Raw genomic sequence first — 11,285 nt, 5'->3', positions numbered from 1 at the left:
AAGCGAAGCGCGAAAGCTTTGATGTTTCCTAAAATTGTCAAAGAAAGAAGACGATTCGTTGTATCATTCTTCATTTTCGATCTTTGTCTGAATTTAGTTTCCCCGAAAATGTTAAAACTCTGTTTGCTTTTGCTGATATTATAAGAAAGAGAAACTTCGAAAAAAAACACAAGTATTATAGTTGCAGTTTCTTTCGAAGTCGTCACAGCGGATTAAAAGTCACAGTTGGTAGGGGAAAAATTCTCTCTCCTCTCTTTTATCCACCGTTTCTTTTGTTTCCTTTTTCTCTTTTTCTTCTTTTCTTCCTTTTTCCCTTTTCTTCCTTTTCCTTTCTTTCCTTTCTTTTCCTTTTCTTTTTTTCCCACTCGTTTTTTCCCACCTTCTTTTCCCATCCTATTGAAGGGGTGTCGCACCCCCCCCCTTTTTTTTTTTAAGCGGCGCCCCTGAGTGCGAGAGAGGTAATGAGCAACTAAATGGCGAATCAGTCGGGTGAAAAGCGCGGGGGGAGGGTAGTGAGCATTTTTTTTAAAGGGGGGGGGTTCGCGCGAACCCTCTGAACCCCTAGTTTCTGCGGGCCTGACATTCACATAAAATTTATTTCAATTATAATAAAATAGTTGGGAGAATTAAGGAATCGCTCATATCAGTTCTTACCCCCAAAAGAAATCACTAATAATGGTCTGATTTCACTCAGAATTTTATAGTTTCAATGATTTTACATCTTACAATGGGGTCACTATCTTAGCACCATATTTACTTATATGAACAATGTTATCAAGTCCCTTTAAATTCATTCGTGGTTTGCTGCTTCGCGATCGAAATGAAATAAACTTCAATATTAAAAGCAAACCCGTATCACTAGCGAAGTTCTTGACCTCAGCTCCTTGGGCAAAGAGATATTCGGTGACATCAACAGGACTATTGAAAGCAGCGTCTCGTAATGCAGTCCTAACGGTAGTAATTCCCTTGTTCACCTCAGCTCCTTGACTGATGAGATATTTCACGACATCAAAATGACTGTTGAAAGCAGCATCGCGTAATACAGTCCTACCGTCATTATCTCCCTTATTCACCTCAGCTCCTTGTCTTATGAGATATTTCGTGACATCAAGATGACCCTCCTGAGCAGCAAGGTTTAATGCAGTCCTACCGTCATTATCTTCCCTATTGACCTCAGCTCCTTGACCGATGAGATATTTTACTACTTCAAGTTTACCGTACCCTGCTGCAATGTATAAAGGAGTCCAACCTTTAGTATTGCCCTGATTTACTTTTGCCCCCTGACTGATAAAGTATCGTACTATATCAAGATGACCATTCCTTACAGCGCTATATAATGCAGTCCGACCGTCATTATCGCCCCTATTCACCTCAGCACCTTGGCTGATGAGATATTTGGTTATATCAAGACGACCATTGAAAGCAGCATCGCGTAATGCAGTCCTACCGTCATTATCTCCCTTATTCACCTCAGCTCCTTGACTAATGAGATATTTCGTAACATCAAGATGACCATTGTTGGCAGCACTGTGAAATGCAGTCCCATGTACATTATTTCCCTTATTCACCTCAGCTCCTTGGCTGACGAGATATTTGGTGACATCAAGATGACCCTCCTGAGCAGCAAGGTTTAATGCAGTCCAACCGTCATTATCTCCCTTATTCACATCAGCTCCTTGACTGATGAGATATTTCGTGACATCAAGATGACCATAAAAAGCAGCAACGTGGAATGCAGTCCAACCGTCATTATCTCCATTATTCACCTCAGCTCCTTGACTAATGACATATTTCACTATATCAAGTCTACCGTACCTTGCTGCAATGTATAAGGAAGTCCAGCCTTTAGTATTGCCCTGATTTACTTTTGCCCCCTGACTGATAAAGTATCGTACCATATCAACATGACCATTCCTTACAGCGCTGTATATTGCAGAGTAGCTGTCCTTGTCTTCTTTGTCCATATTAGCTGCATGGCTGATGAGATATTTGGTGACATCAAGATGACCCTTCTGAGCAGCACTGTGTAATGCAGTCCTACCGCGAATATTTCGCGTATTCACCTCAGCTCCTTGACTGATGAGATATTTCGTGATATCAAGATGACCATAAAAAGCAGCAACGCGTAATACAGTCCAACCTTCATTATCTCCCCTATTCACCTCAGCTCCTTGACTGATGAGATATTTCGTGATATCAAGATGACCATAAAAAGCAGCAACGCGTAATACAGTCCAACCTTCATTATCTCCCCTATTCACCTCAGCCCCTTGGCTGATGAGATATTTCGTGACCTCAAGATGACCATTGAAAGCAGCACCGCGTAATACAGTCCTACCACCATTATCTCCCTTATTCACCTCGGCTCCTTGACTGATGAGAAATTTCATTACATCAAGTCTTCCGCACCCTGCTGCAATGAATAAAGGAGTCCAGCCTTTAGTATTGCCCTGATTCACTTTTGCCCCCTGAATGATAAAGTACCGTACTATATCAAGATGACCATTCCTTACAGCGATGTAAAATGCAGAGAAGCCGTCCTTGTCTTCTTTGTCCATACTTGCTTCATGGCTGAGTAAACATTTCGCTGCTTTAAGACGTCCGAGTGATGCAGCAATGTGTAAGGGTGTTTGTCCATCTGGAGTCGCCCTCTCCACATCAGCTCCGTGATATATGAGACACTTGATGACATCATCCTGGTCATTCTGGAGCGCTATGTGTAACGGTGTGTTACCATTTTGGTTTGTTTTATTTATGTTTGAACCAAGTTTTAACAAACTTTCTATGGCTTCAAGATTACCCCGCCGTACTACATCGTGGATGTCTTTATTCACCTCATCCATATTTGTTAATGTCTCGCGGCATCACTGGATCAGTAAGTTCTCTGGTCGAGGATTATGTCCTTTACTCCTTCATTGGAGATCATCTATCAAACTGCCATTACTTGACATCACTGTGTATCCAGAGAATGCCCAGAGTAACGTTAGATTCGTTTGTCATCGAAGCTCGGTCTGTTTGTAGATCAAAACTGCACACGACTAAACAAATTAAAAGTTAATCGTAAAACCTGGTGATAACGATTCTTATTATAAGTGACAAACTTGCATAGAAGTGATAAAAGAATTGAACTTTAGATTCATAACTCTCTGCGAAAATCAATATTTACCAAGGCACCATACCTACAAGCATTTTTTGTTTAAACCCGGGAACCTACGTTTGATACGTGCAGTCTACAATTAATTTTGTTTCATATCTCACTTATCGCTTTGGGCCTAATTAGATAATGCATTTGTGTTATTTTTTGTTGTTGTTTATTCACTATTTCTATATAGTTACATAACTTTCACATTCAGTGTAAGCAGGTAAGTGGTTTAGCGAATTAGAGTAAACAATAAGATTTTTTTTTAAGGGGTTGACGTTCATGAGGCTAATTGCCCTTTTTGTTAACACCACATTCCCATAACATTTTGTTTGCTCCTTCCCTTTGTATTTTCCTTGTTATCGATCTTTATCTGTATATCATGTTTGTATGTTTTAATGTTTTTATGGAGAATGAAATAAATGAAATGAAAAAATTGAAATGGTGAGTTCTCTCTGCAGCAAATGAAATTGTTCTAACAAATCAAATGTATTCATACCGATTTGGGAACTGTTCGTGTTCCAATAGTAAAGGTTCCTTTATAAGACTTCTCACACAGTCCCAACATACTATGGAAATATGTTTCTTTAGTCTATATCTCATATGAATGATGACTCCTGTCCCTTTACAACAAGCTCCACCCCCCCCCCCCCCGCCTCCCTCCCTCCTGGCCTAGTATATTCCCACGGTGTGTTTACAACTCAAGAAGAAATGGATATATTTTAGTCAATTTGAAATGCACTTTTCAAGCTCTTCTTTGATAGTAATTTAATAATATATTAATGATTATCTTTACTCCTATTCCCCCCCCAAAAAAAAAAAACTGAAACAGATCCCTATCTAAATTCAAATAAATGCAACACAGTAGATTAATCATTTATTTCTTCCTAAGAATGAAATAAAAAGACTTAATCAACTAGTGTTTATACTGACATTGTCACCCGCATTGTTTAAAAGTGAAAAGATAACGCACAAAAATCATTTGCAAAGAGGAGCGGTTCTAGAGGATTTTGTTGTTGTTGGTGGATGGAGGGCTTTGGTCGGTTTTCGGGGGATTTGGTAGTTCCTGCATTCATGCGCCCTCGAAACTTGTAAAGGGATTTAAGATGTTGGGGGCGCTTGAGCCACCCCCCCCCCCCCCAAAAAAAAAAAAAAAAACCGCTACTGAATACGTTGAGATTTGTGTCGTATCTAAACGCATATTTGCAATGTGCTCGTTGAACTTTCGTCAATTACCCTGATTACAAGCCAATTGACGCGACGCATAATGTACACACTGATAACGATCTCTTAAATGTATGGTGACATGTTATGAACATCTTATCAGCATGTCAAACAATCTGAGTACATGTAGTTAGCCGACAGTGTGTATGCCATTATTTTTAGCATTTCAATGTTATAATGACAATTAATTGATATTACACTCAAGTGCTGCATAATCATTTTCTAAGTACCAATTAGTATCACACCCAAATCGTAGTATCACTACATTGCACATCCGCCCTCATAGAGTTTGAAACCTGATCGTCACTTTGAAGTGGTCAAGTTGGTATCCTTTTCTTATTGCTACTGGTACATCATCATGTTTATAGCAGCGAAGCACTTGGATTAACCATGAACCTTGGTTAATACATCGTGGGATTGAGAGTTTGAATTTCTGGTTCCGGATCGGGGTGCAAGATGCCTGCGCCCGTCTTTGGGGACAGTAGGGAGTTTTCGCACGGCGACGCAAGTGCTGACTACGGGGTATTTAAATAAGCTCGCCACCCTGTACTAGCTCATTTCGTTCTGAGTGCGATTCCCGCGAAGATTAGCGTTGTAGAAGGCCACGTCGCCGGTTGCGAGAACTCGCTAGTGTCTTTGGAGGCAGCAGCATTACTGAAAATGATTTTATGAAGTATCCTCTTCTATCGTCTATACACGTTTCCTTTCAGCTTCTCCATTTCTCTCTTTCTCTTTCTCTCTCTCTCTCTCTCTCTCTCTCTTTCCCCCTCTCTCTTCCTTCCTCACTCTTTCTTCCCTTATTTTTCCTCACTCAATCTCTATCATTCATATTAATCTCATTCCCTCTCCTACCCCCCCCCCCTCTCTCTCTCTCTCTCTCTCTCTCTTCCCTCTCCCCTATCTCTATCTCTCTCTTCCTTCCTTACTCTCTCTTCCAACCTATTATCTTCCTCTCTCAATGTCTATCTTCTATTAATCTACAGTATCTCCCTTGCTCCCTCCCCTTACCCCATCAACCCCCATCTCTCTCTCTCTCGCTCTCCCTCTCTCTCACTCTCTCTACCTCTCTCCCCCTCTCTATCTCTCTCTCTCTCTCTCTATCTATCTATCTCCATCTCCATAACCCAGCTGAATGTAAACAGTCTCATTAGGCATTTAGATGAATTAAAGTCACTGTTATTGTATAATAGTATTGATATATTTGCTATGAATGAGACCAAGATTGACAACTCTGTAAGTGACCACGAGATAGCAATTGAAAATTATGTCACGATTCGAAAAGACCGGAATCGTCAAGGTGGAGGTGTCGCCCTCTATGTTCATAAATCCTTAAAAGTGGAGATCTTACATCATGACTCTCTCAACGATTTAGAAATCGTCGCTGTTGTTGTTCATTCAAAGATTTGTAAACCGCTCTTAGTTACTACATGGTATAGGCCACCGAGTTCTACAATTGATGTACTGAAGGCGTATGAAATATTTCTGCAATATATTGATAGTTTGAAGAAAGATAGCATATTGGTTGATGATGTAAATTGTGATATATTATTGCAGGTACCTTCCTCGCAGACCAGAATGTACGGTAATATTAACGATATCTTTGCTTTTGAGCAGATAAATACGACTGAACCAACAAGAGTAACTAACCAGTCCGCAACTCTAGTAGACCACATGTTAAGCAATTGTTCACATAGAGTTAAATCACACGGTGTCATTCATAATGGATTAAGCGATCATTCCATCAGCTTTCTGGTTCTGAAATCCGAATCGACTTCATTCTCACGTACAGTTCAATTTAGAAATTGCAAAAACTTTGATACCGACAAATTCAAATCAGACCTTAGAAATCAACCTTGGGAAATAATTAAAGACATCGAAAATATTGATGATGCTGTTAGAAAATGGGAAAAACTTTTAATCGATGTAATTGATAAACATATGCCTATTCGAACGAAAAGGTCAAAACAACGTAATACTCCCTGGATGAATTCGAACATATTTAAGCTGATGAAAGATCGAGACAAAATGAAGCATAAAGCTTTCAGGACTAAGAATGGTGATATGATGTCACAGTACAGAAATCTTCGTAATAAAGTTACATTTGACATTCGAAAGGCGAAACGCAAATATTTTACTGATAAATTTTCAAATGTAAATACTGATCCCAGAAAAACATGGACAATTTTAAAATCAGTCATTTCTGTTAAAACATGTGATTCTACAATTGGTGATACGAATGAAAGTGTTAAAATAGCGGAAGAGTTTAACTCGTATTTTGCAAGTATTGGTACAACTTTAGCCGAACAAATTCCACCAGGTCACTATTCACACGAAAATAACGCAACCCTGAATCGCACTTTTAGCTTTGTGTCCATAACTGAAACTGACACACTGAACTTAATCAAAAAATTGAAAAATAAAAAATCGATTGGTCTTGATGGAATATCAGTATTTATCTTGAAATTAAGCGCCATTGAAATTGGTCCCACCCTCACTTACTTATTCAACAAATCAATGAAAACTGGAAAATTCCCGAATCCTTGGAAAACGGCTAAGATTGTGCCTTTACATAAGAATGGTGATAAATCTTCCCCTGGTAATTTCAGGCCAATTTCGATATTGCCCTGTGTGTCTAAAATTTTGGAACGAATTGTACAACACCAGTTATTAGATTACTTGCATAAAATGATATCTTATGTAGAGAACAGTCTGGATTCAGACCTAAGCATTCGACAACATCTACCCTAATAAAGGTCACAGATGATTGGCTTCAGGCCATGGACGAGTCTAAATACACAGGTACTATATTTATCGACCTGCGAAAAGCTTTCGACACTGTCGACCATCAAATTCTTATGAAGAAAATGCATAACATTGGTATAAAAAATATGTCGAGTGACTGGTTTTATAGCTATTTGAATGGAAGAACATGTAAAACCCTTGTAAATCATTCTCTTTCATCTTCCAAATTTATATCATGCGGGGTCCCGCAAGGGTCGCTTTTAGGGCCCCTCTTATTCATAATATACGTTAATGATCTTGCCAAATACATTAAATCAAGCAGTCTAAAGTTATATGCAGACGACACAGTAATATATTCCTCCGATACCTCAGTACGCAAAATTGAGTCAACTCTGAACAGTGACCTACTTATTTTACACCAGTGGATGAAGGAAAATAGACTTAGTGTAAATTTTGAAAAAACAGTTTGTATGCTTATTGGTAGTCGATACATGTTGTCAAAAGAAAAGAACTTATGTCACCCTCTGTCAGACCAAAATTAAACAAGTGGAAAATGTCAATTACTTAGGTGTCATTTGTGATGAGCAAATTAAATGGAATATTCACACTGATAAGATGGTGAAAAAAATAGGACAAATGGTAAGCTTTCTTGGTAGATTAAGAAGCACCTTGAATGAATCTATATTAAAACTATAATGCAGTTGTTCTTCCCCACTTCGACTATGGAGATGTTGTATATGGTTCGGCCTGCAAATATTTAACTGAAAGATTACAAAAGCTCCAAAATCGTGCTGGGCGTTTGATTTTACATATCAATCGTGACTCTCATATATATTTTATATTTATGTATATGATTCCTGGACCCCATAGAAGACCAGCAGTGTCGTGCCTGGCACAGCTGAATATGGGCTATCCAGCCGTTTTATTTACACTATGTATATACTTGTATTATATGTTTGTTTTTAAAACGGAAAATAAATACTATACTATACTATTCTCTCTCCTACTCCACTCCCTTTCACTCTCACTTGTTCCCCTTCTTCTTCCTGCATTCACATTCCACCACTCCTTTTGTCTCTCTCCACCTCACAGCTCGGCCATACCCCGGCGACATCCCGGGCGACGACGAAGACGGGTATGACGTCGACATCCCTCTATCCGATGTCTGTCGCCAGGGTTTCATCGACAACGAGCCGCCAAAAGACAACGGGTTTGTCACCTTCATGCTCCAATCCATCTGCCCGTCGCTCTTCGATGAGGACGAGGAAGGTTCGGGGTACAGTGGGCTGCAGCTTTTAGCCATCATGGATATCGGTATGTTTGTGACGTGTTGATGAGAATGATGATGATCATGAAGATGAACATGATGGTGAAATTGTGGATGCGGATGATGATGATGACGACGACGATGATGATGATGGTGAGAATGGTGATAATGATGATGATGATGATGGTGAGAATGGTGATGATGATGATGATGATGGTGACGATGGTGAGAATGGTGGTGATGATGACGGTGATGATGATGATTCACAGCATTTCTATGGCACCATATTCTGTTTAATATTTTTGGGTTTTTTTTCCTGGCAGGTTGGTGATGATGATAATGATGAAAATTATTTTGATCTGGTACGTGGTTGATAATGAAGAAAATGATGATGGTGATGATGTTGATGATGATGATGATAATGATGATGATGACGATAATGACGATGATGATGATGATGCTGATGATGATGATGATAATTTACAGCATTTGTAAGTCGCCATAATATGTTTGTTAAAACCATACAAAGGAGCAGGTTCTTGCACACTGTGTTGGTTGGTCTAATGTATTTTGGTTTTGTTCCGAGCAGGTCGATTATTTGAGGCCATAGATTGAAAAAAGGTTGAAATATGATATATTGGGATAAACCACGAATTTATACATTATAACTCAATTTATCTCTCTCTCTCTGTCTCTCTATCTTTCTCTGTCTCCCTGTCTCTCTCTCTCTCTCTCTTCCTCTGTCTCTCCCTCCATCCATATTATAACTCAATTTATCTCTCTCTCTCTCTCTCTCTGTGTGTCTCTCTCTCTCTCTCTTCCTCCTTCTTTCCCTCCATCCATTCAACCTTCCATTCCCATTCTTTCTCCCCTTACTAATTCCTCCCTCCATTTCTCCATCCATTCACCCCTCTGCCTTCCTATACGCCTCCATACATCCATCCCTCCCTCCCTCATCTACTCTTCCCTTTCCCTATCCGTCCACTGCTCTATGCCTTTCTACACTCCGCCATGTATATCTCCTACCCTCCGTCTTTCCCCATCTCCCTCCCTCTACCAGTACACCCTTCTATCCACTCATCCCTCCTTCTCTCATTAATCTCTCTCTCCCTCTCACCCCTCCCCCCTCACACACACACACCCTCATCCTGCCCCCTCTCTCTCTCCTCCTTCCCCCTCTCCCTACTCACCTACCTCCTCTCCCTACTCACCTACCTCCCTCCCTCCTTCCCTACTAATTCTACCTCCCTTCATCGATCCATTTCTCCGCCTCACGCTCCGCCCACCACCCCTTCACTCTTAATGTCAGCGAGTAAATTGTGCCGAGTAAAACAAGTTGAGTAACAAAATGAGCAATTCAGTACTCAAGCTGGAGTAAGACCTTGATTTTAGTGGTACTCGTCACCCGAGTAATTTGTTACCTTCGATAAAGAGTAAATCAATGACTCAACATTGAGTACGAATTTCGTTTGTATCAATTTTGAGTAAACTACGGTTGGGTATTACGCTGCGGCAGGTGATAAATAAATCAACATTGATCTCTTACCCGAATTTACCTCGGGTGCGAGTGAAAGTTGGATCGATGGAAAGTGCAACTAGCTGTCAATATGCATGTGACACCTGTTCTACACATTTTTACATAATAGCAGCTGTATGTTCCTTTGTCTACCTAAGGAACTGGATATGTTGTACTCTTTCATTGTCCGTCATGTGCATGTCTCGTGCATGCACGTGCGCGTGCAGAAAGATGCGAAAGAACTGAGATACACTCTGTTACCCCATTCACAGTGGTTTTGAAATTTGTAGCGGCGTTGTAGCGGAGCGGCGACACCGCCATAACACCGCTACAAATGCATTCACAGTAGAAAAGTTATCCCGCTGCAGCAGCGGGATAAATATCATGTACCCATTCACGCTGCAGCGGGTGATTTTTATTACCTCCGTAACAAACACGTGTATGCATGGCTCATGACCCGCGAGTGACCCCGATATGACCGGAAATACTTCAGCGCGGGGTTTTAGGGTAAACATGTCAAGTTGCTTTTTGTATCCTCGATCATATTACTTTTTAAAAAACTAGCATTTTTGTTGCTTCCAGTCAGAATATTTTAATTTTTTGAAGTGTGAAATATTTTTATTTGGATAATCATAAATCTACATAATAATAAAATCAATTTGAATCCACTGGTTACTTTATTTCTATTTCACTTTATGTTCCCCATTGCTGGAGAAAAGAGGTCAGTGATAGGTAAGTAAACAAATCACACGTGTTTGTCGCGGTGTTATAGCGGAGAGCCTTCACACTGAGTAAACACCGCGACAGCAGCGGGACTGTCCCGCTGCTGTAGCTAGGCGAGCCTAGCGATAGTTTGTCGCGGCGTTATCGCGAGGCGGTGTTATCCCGCGATAGTTTATAACGGGTCCGAGCCTTCACACTGAAGACAACACCGCGACAGCAGCGGGACAGTCCCGCTGCTGTCGCGGTGTTTGAGGCCACTGTGAATGGGGTGTTAGAAAAAAGGGTGCAAAAAAGGGTGCAAAATAAGAGTTTGCACCCTTTACATAAAAATGAACCCTATTGAAGGAAAAGGGGTTAAAAAAAGGGTGCAATATAAGATTTTGCACCCTTCCCACAAAAATGAACCCTATCGACCAAAAGAGGGTGCAAAATAAAAGTTTGCATATTGCATGCATATTCATGATTACTTTCCACGTGTTCACATAAAAATACATTTATCATGATTTGTTAAGCAAATTATGACAATGCACATCAATTTTTTGATTTGTATTTTCCTTTGGCAATCATTAACCAATATATTATTTTGTCTGATCATGTTACAATTACATTCACGTTTTAGCAATAGATATATTGATTATATGATTACTAACCAAGAAACATCATGCATGTTTAAT

Source organism: Strongylocentrotus purpuratus, unplaced genomic scaffold (genome assembly GCF_000002235.5).
Source record: "Strongylocentrotus purpuratus isolate Spur 01 unplaced genomic scaffold, Spur_5.0 spur5_scaffold_18, whole genome shotgun sequence".
Taxonomy (NCBI): domain Eukaryota; kingdom Metazoa; phylum Echinodermata; class Echinoidea; order Camarodonta; family Strongylocentrotidae; genus Strongylocentrotus; species Strongylocentrotus purpuratus.
Note: the sequence above shows the minus strand (reverse complement) of the source record.